This window comes from Dendrobium catenatum, unplaced genomic scaffold (genome assembly GCF_001605985.2).
Source record: "Dendrobium catenatum unplaced genomic scaffold, ASM160598v2 fragScaff_scaffold_847, whole genome shotgun sequence".
Lineage (NCBI taxonomy): Eukaryota > Viridiplantae > Streptophyta > Magnoliopsida > Asparagales > Orchidaceae > Dendrobium > Dendrobium catenatum.
In genome coordinates this window covers 5,303,295-5,312,060 of record NW_021319309.1, presented here as the reverse complement: position 1 = coordinate 5,312,060, position 8,766 = coordinate 5,303,295, and positions in this window count along the sequence as shown.

The following is an 8,766-nucleotide window of genomic DNA, read 5'->3' as shown; positions in this document are numbered from 1 at the left end:
GGTCCGGCGAGGCTCCTGAGGTGGTCCGGCGAGGCTCCTGCGATGGTCCGGCGAGGTTCCGGCGGTGGTCTAGGAGGAGCTTCTTCCTTCTCTTCTCCTCTTCTCTTCTCCTCTTCTCTTCTTGCTTGGACCCCCCCTTTGTGAAGAATGAGGGCTCTATTTATATATTTTCTGGAGTGGCATAGCTCGTAAATAGGCGTGAGATCAGGGGCGAATAGGAAGTGGTCGAATGGACGGCCGATATCGAATACTACGATCGTGCACCGTTCGTTGGACATTTGAAGGTGTTAGAGATGTCAGAATTCAGCGATCTTGGGCTCGTTGGATTCGTCTCGTCGAGCCGTTCGATTCGAGTATATAAGTGCGTAAAAATCGGAGATTTTTTGGTAACTCAAATAGTGTTATGAAGCTTTCAACAGAGCTTCGGGTCCTTGATTTGGACTCATTTGGGCTCGGATTGAGTCGAATTTGGAGTCGTTGTATTCGTATTTCCGAGACGCTCAGTTCGACTGTAAGTTTGCTGAAATCGGAGTTTAGATGGTCTCCTAATTAATTTTTGAAGTTTCCAACTTGATTCTGCATCGAGATTCGTGCCCAATCAAGATAATTTTTTGATGAAGTATCAACTTTTATGCTGTATATCTTTTCATTCAATTGCAAACAACCCCTATATGAAATATATGAGAACTTTATAGCGCACTAATTTCAAAATAAATCTAATGATGTTCCGTAATTTCTTGTGATATCATAATATATTAATTCAATACTTTTTTTTCGGAATAAATTTTAAATTTATTTTGAGATGAATATAACATAAATTTAAATTTAATCATTTATATATTATATCAATGCTAAAATAAATATAAAATTTTTGAAACTCATTTAATCAATAATTTATTGGAATAATTTGATATAAAATATAATAAGCCCTCCTTGCTAGATAATTAGGGACTGAAATCTGGAAGCATCCAGGATTTGTTTTTAAGTACCAATATGAATATTCTTCAAATTATTGCTATCATGTGACATATCAACCCTTCATAATATGAAAATATATAACATTCACACAAAGGACATGACACATGCATGCATGCATCTAATGTATGTTTGTTTACTAATGTAATAATAAATAAATAAATGACATACATATAGAGCTTGTGTTATGTGGAATGAGGATAATAATGTTGAAACATTCAAAGAGTGCAAGAAGAATAAGATTTTTTATTTTCAAAAAAATAATTAAATGTACATTTAGCAACTAGCTAGTTTATTTATATTGATTATCTCTTTATGATTTTATTTTTATTATGTGTTAAAAAATTTATGATGATAGAGTTGGAGTCTAATGTCTTAATATGGTACAAAAAAATAAAGACACAAAAATAGTTGTAAGATATCAAACTTTTGTAACGTGGAAAACTCAAAAAGGGGATAATAATAGGACTTAACCTAGTTATAATAATTAACAATATAGAATTGATGATACAAAAATCATTCATTCATCTTGAACAAGAATAAATTATGTTAGAAAAATCTGACTGATACCTATTGTAGACATTATAGAAATATGCAGTCCATAGATGGATACTTAACAACAGAGTTATATTTTGACAAAAGTCTAGAGATGGCAACATTGATTGCTGGTGGTGATTATCACCTATCGGAAGTGATAGCAATAAAATATAAGAAAGCTCTTCAGTTCTCTCAACTCTTCCTTTCTCCTTTATGTAGAGCATGACTCTCTCTATCTATAGCCTTTTTAGGATGGGCATTTTGATAAATTTGGCCATATTCCAATGCACTTTGTTGTACAATTCATATTGATCTCGTTAAATGTAGATCATTTATCAAATATTGGGATACCTTAATGATGTTAGAATTGAGTGATCATAGGCTTGTTTGATTTCTCTCATTGGGCCGTTTGATTTAACTATAAGCATGCTATAATCAAAAGTCATTTGATCCATCATTTTATGTTTAGACTTTTTCAAATATGACTCAAGTGCTTGATTTGAGCTTATTTAGAGTTGGATCAAATCATTTTTAGCGTTGTTATGTTTGTATCGTTGAGACATTCAATTTGATTATAAGTTTGTTGAAATAAGAGTTCTAGTGATCCTAAATTTAATTCTAGAAATTTTCAATTAAAATACTACCTTGTGTTTCATGACAATCATGTGAATTTTCTTGAGTCGTACCTATTTATTTGTAAAATAATAAAATTCATCATTATATAAATTGATTATATACCTTATTATTTGTTTAACTAGTGTGATAAATATATTATTTTTTAATATAAAATGAATAATAGTAAGTGTATAAAGTTATCCTCAATTAATTCAAAGATATTCTCTTCATGTTTGTTTCTCCTAAGGTGCCTTATGACCTCATTTTCTATCTCTTGTTCTTTTGAATTTATTAATGGATAATTATTAATTTGATATCAATAAAATTTGTAAATTTGGGTATAATGAATCTAATTTTGTGAATTAATCTGTTGTCCCTTTCTTCTAATTTTTTTTTTAATTTGTCCAATTTTTTATTTACTTAAAAATATGACTTTACATATCAAAACTAAACCATTTTTACAAATAGCAATAGCATAAATTTAAAAGCCTCATTTTGAATATTAGCAATAAATATTTGTAGATGTAAAAAATTGTGGAGATAATATATAATATATTTTCAATTTATTTTGGTCTACAACAAATATTGATAAGCGTCCCATAAATTATTGACTTTTTCATATGTTTGTCATTGAAATAATTGTAATTGTCCTTTTTTTTTTCTTTTATCAAGGCCTTATTTATTTGTAAATTTTTATGATATATGTGTATTTCAAATATAATATAAATTAAATGCCTTGTATTTTGATTTCTTAAATTGATTATAAAATAAATTTATGAATTTTTTTTTTTTTTTTTGCTTTGTTGACTGGAAACTTAAATCAATCTAGAGTAGGAACATACTAACAATGAGAAAAAATATGGACAAAGGAGATGTGGGCAAGGGCGATAGAATTGACAATGTCGTAGATGGAGGTCTTATGCAATTAAGGGGTTGCTATTAGAGTTGCCTAAGTCATGATGTTCGACATGAGAGCGCAACGAGGGTGCAATGAGGTTGATGTGGTTGTGTGAGGCTGAATCGAGCTTCAGTATGTTCGAGCTCGAGCTCATTTGCCCAAACTTTGTTCAAGCTCGGTTTGATAAGATTCTAGCTTTTTTAATCTATGCTCGAGCTTGTTTAGAAAAGACATGTTCAAGCTCAACTCTGACCATGTTGAAACACGGTTCATTTTAGGTTTATCGACATATTCATTTAGCCGATTAAAGAGCAAATGAGTCCCTGCACGTTTAACAAAATGAAATGTTCAATTGAACAACTACCCGTTGAAGCCAACCCGCTAGCACTATGCTTTTGCAAATTCTACAAAGCGCTGAGGAGGGCTGAACACAGGAGGTAGGAACGATAAATGGGAAATGGTAGAAGCAAACGGGAAGTAGAAAATTTAATTATTATATAAAAATAATTTATTAAGCTAGTTAAATTAATTTTATATTATTTATTTTTAAAACAATTTATTTATTTCAAGCTAATTCAAGTTGAACACAAGCCTTAATTAAGCTCTATTTGAGTTTCTTAATGAGCTTATTCACGAGCTTTAAACGATATTTTTCATGAATATAAACAAACCGAACAACAAGCTAATATTGCTATATCATTTAACTATCGAGTATTTATCAAACGTGTTCAAGCTTATTTGTTTAGCTCATAAAATTCAAGCTTATTCGTTTAGCTCAGCAAACGAGCATAAACGATCTCTTGTTGAGCTGAGCCATGAGCAGCTTGTCAAATGCTCAGTTCTTTTACAGCCCTAGATAAGAACATGCACACCTAAGTGGAGCTTTTCGAATTTGCCCGAATTATCTGAATTGAAAATTCATCAAAAATTATATTTATTAGATATTTTAAAATTTCTATTAAAAAAATACATTGCCTTCATTTTACTTCATGAAGATCATTAAAATAAAATAAAATTGATGAATTTTCCTTTTCTTACAATCTTTATAAGCCAGAACATGCAGTCCTTAAAATAAAAATAAAAAACAATATAAGCTGATTACTTTTTCACCTCATATATACGCCGGTTTGCTGGATCCATTCCACATTACCCAGACACCCTTCAGGGCCCTGAGAATGATGGGGGCCCATTGACTACAGCCATAATAACTTGTTTCATGGGCTTCCAAAAGATAGCCTCCTAATTTTCTTAAATAGCCATATATGTCAATCCACTGATTGAAGTAAACAATAATATTTAAAGGGATATGATATTCTTGAAAGAAATTTCAATTTGATTTTCAAATTTTAGTTTAGAATTTTTTTTTTTAATATTGCAATGTTTTGATATCATGTAGATATTTATGTTGAAATATAATTACATCTTTTGAAATAAATAACCGAAACTAAATATAGATAGGTCTAATAATTAGTTATAACAATAAAAATTAAGTAGTTATATGCAAATTTTAGCAGGTTTAATAAAATAATATATATAATTTATTTATGATGAAAAGTAAATAAAGTAATAATTAAGCTAAGTGGGTAAATTACTATATAATATTAATTATAAGTTTGACAAAAAAAATATAAACTGATATTGAAATTAAAACTTCTATTTATTAATATATTTTCATGCTTCTCAAAATATTATATTACTTTTTAACATGATATATATTTTGGCACTAAGTGGGTTATGTTGTGGAGTACGAACTAATGAGTAGAGAACATTACATAAGAGGTAATGGTGGAAATGATTAAGTTGAACAATAATTAAGGCTTCGTTTGGGACGGCTTTCATCTTGCTTTCTAAAACAAAATTTTCTTGAATTTAATATTTTTTATATTAAAAAGTCATTTTAGAAAGCAATACGAAAGTTATCCCAAATGAAGCCTAAGTGTAAATCATAACTTGAGGGCAATGACTCATGATAGTGATAGATTGTGATTGTTGAATTTTAATGCCCTTGCAAAACACTAGGACCATACCACATAAATGAATCAAGCTCAGAGACAGAAATAGAGAAACTACTGGAGAATCCGTCATTACCGGTGGACCGAATCCACCTGTAACACAAAAAATAGGACGGAAATATAACGTTTCAATCGAATTTCTGGCGAAATTCCATGTGCCGGTTTGGCAAGCGTCGAAAAAAATTTTCCGGTGTAAATAATACGCCGGAACACTTTCCAACGTACTGTCCGGCGTATTACCGGCGAAAAAAGTATGTACAAGTACGTACATACAGGAAAATCCGTCATTACCGGTGGACCGAATCCACTGGTAACACAAAAAATATGACGGAAATATAACGTTTCCATCGAATTTCCGGCGAAATTTCATGTGCCGGTTTGGCACGCGTAAAAAAAAAACTTTCCGATGTAAATAATACGCCGGAACACTTTCCAACGTATTACCGGCGAAAAAAATAGAGAACATTACATAAGAGGTAATGGTGGAAATGATTAAGTTGAACAATGATTAAGGCTTCGTTTGGGACGGCTTTCATCTTGCTTTCTAAAACAAAATTTTCTTGAATTTAAATTTTTATACTAAAAAGTTATTTTAGAAAGCGTATAAAGTTGTCCCAAATGAAGCCTAAGTGTAAATCATAACTTGAGGGCAATGACTCATGATAGTGATAGATTGTGATTGTTGAATTTAAATGCCCTTGCAAAATACTAGGACCATACAACATAAATGAATCAAGCTCAGAGAGAGAAATAGAGAAACTACAGGAAAATCCGTCATTACCGGTGGACCGAATCCACTAGTAACACAAAAAATATGACGGAAATATAACGTTTCCGTCGAATTTCCGGCGAAATTTCATGTGCCGGTTTGGCACGCGTAAAAAAAAAAACTTTTCGATGTAAATAATACGCCGGAACACTTTCCAACGTATTACCGGCGAAAAAAGTATGTACAATTACGTCGTTTTTCGTTATATTATTCCGACGTTAAATACGCCGAAATTTTCGACGTATAAATATGCCGGAAATACCGGCGAACTAAACGTTGCAAAGGACGATGTAAATAAAGTAATGAATGATAGCTGATGCATTATCCGACGGAAATACTGGTGGCGTATAGGGGACGCCGGAACGAATCGAATAATTCTTTGTATCGTCATTTCCGACGCCATACCAACGTATTTTCTGCCTAAAATCTGTAGCATAAACAAAAAAAATTGCCTTCCTAGGCAGGAATCAGATTTCCACACCAGCAAATATATACAGATAATTATTCCACAACACAGATCTACACAGAACAAATATCAAGAACTTTAACAAATACTTATAAACATAAACGCAAATATTACAAATTGTTCATTAACATCAACCAAAGTTAAAAAATATCATAAATTGTTCATTTACACCAAATATTCAAAAACTTATACAAGTTCATATGACATTAAAAAAACTAAACAACTACTCTGATTATGTGGATTCATCATTAGCTGGAGCTGCCTCTTTTCCACTCAACTGCTCCCTCATTTTGTACATTTCATCTAACAAATAATTGTGTTGCTCATGCATCTGCATATGTATTTGTGCTTGCAACTGAACTTGTCAATCAGCTTGTGATTTTCTTACTTGTTATAGCTCCGCTTGAAGAGCAGTTATCTGTTTACTATATAAGGACTCATATAAACAGGATGCGAAGTTGGATCCAGAAGAGGTCATCCCCATCGTATGCCTGGGCTTGCGAATCTAAACCATAAACCCTGTCATGTTACATCCTTATGCTTCTTTTTATTTCCAGATTTTGGTTTAAACCTTGGTGCATTGCAATGATGGTATGCAATCTCTGACTAATCCGCCGGTTTTTTCCGGCGTCAAATACGCCGCTCTAGATGATATATTTATATATTCCGACGTATAAATCGGTGTCACGAACGTCGGAAAAATACCGACGCCTAGGCCGCTGAAAATAACGCCATAATAGTTCTGTTGCACAGTACGTCGATTAAAACGTCGTAGTTACTGACAAATATAAATCCGTCGGAAGCTCCGACGGTAATACCGTGTTTTCCCGTAGAGAGAGAGAGAGAGAGAGAGAGAGAGAGAGAGAGAGAGAGAGAGAGAGAGAGAGAGCACAATATAAGGATTTTGAAGAGTATTTTATTTTAGCTTTAATTTTATAGAGCTTCAGCAAAAATATAAAAGATCATGCCATCTCCACAACTAAAATTAGACCACCTATTTATAGACATGATCCAATATCAATGGCACATAAAAGGCTGCATGATATAAGTACAAAAAAAAATTCATAAAAAATATCCATTATTATTAATTAGTTGTGTGATGGATGAGACCAAGAGTTATCCAATAAGTGAGAACGCAAGGATAGCAACTTAGTTGAGGGTGAGTCTCTTTAAGTGTTTTCATGAGGAAACGAAATTGTGGGTTCTACTAATAAGAACACCTAAAACAACTTTTGAAAGTTTTCTTAGATGAGTGTATGATATTTGATCTTATTCAACTTGAGTCCTTAGGGCTAACTTCAAGTTAATTATTTGCTAGCGACTTATTGAATAGGGCTTAGACTATATAAATATCTTGGCCAACCTAATCCAAAAAAATTGGGCGAGAATTCGTGTTTATTCTGAAAATAATAAGAGAATGAATTATCAGAACCCGATACAATACAGAGTCCACTTCATGAGATTGATTTTACTATCATGGAAACAAGTGTTCAAGCATGAAGACCTATCCAAGTACCATGATTTTTAGCACCCCATCAATCATTATAGAAGATATCGTTGGTTTTGTCCTTATGATAGACACAAGAGTCGTATCTTCGTCACAAAAGATGATAACTTTTTTGAAGCCATATAATTCATTAGTAGTTGGGATAAACAAACATCTTTATGAAGTGAGACTCCTTAGAGTTGATTAGTAATTCTCAAGCAAGTTACCAACATTTAGAAGCCAACTAAAAAAAGCCCACTAGCACTAAGAACAACTTATAATGGCAATGAGTGTGAGATTGCCTAAGATACCCAACCAAAGGAAGAGAAATTGGTGAGTACTTTGTGTGCCTTTCAAGAAGAGATTGCCAAAGATGTCACTATTTTGTGAGGAAAATCTATTTTATTCTCTGATCATGCTATGTTCTCTGATCATGTTATGTTCTCCCCAAAATAATAAGAAAATACTCTTTTTGCTTGTTCATATAGCGATTTCTCAGCCCATAATTAATTACATACAAATTATTATCTTAAATTAGTAGTTAGTATTTAACAAAAAATCAAATGGGCTAATCTAGAAAATCCATTCACAGTCATTTTATGGGAGATTTACATATATATAACACTTCCTATCATGCTATTTAAATATTTGTTATACTCACAATTTTAATATTTTATATCTATCACTTATAGATAACTTTAATAATAAATATGTCAATCATAAATTTCATTCCTACCATTCATATCATCCTATAAATTAGGGGTGTCAATTCGGGTCAATGGGTTAGGTTCGGGTCGAACCCGAAACTGACCCGTCCTGTTCGGGTCCGGGTCAACTCAACCCGACACGAATGATCCGAAGTTGACCTAAAATTTCAATTTTTCGGGTAAAAAATCGGGTCAATCTTTGATTTTCGGGTCAAAATCAGATCAATCTCGGGTTTCCGAGTCAAATAGGAGTTTTCGTGTCAATTTCAGATCATTTTCGGGTTGCTGGGTCAACCCGAAT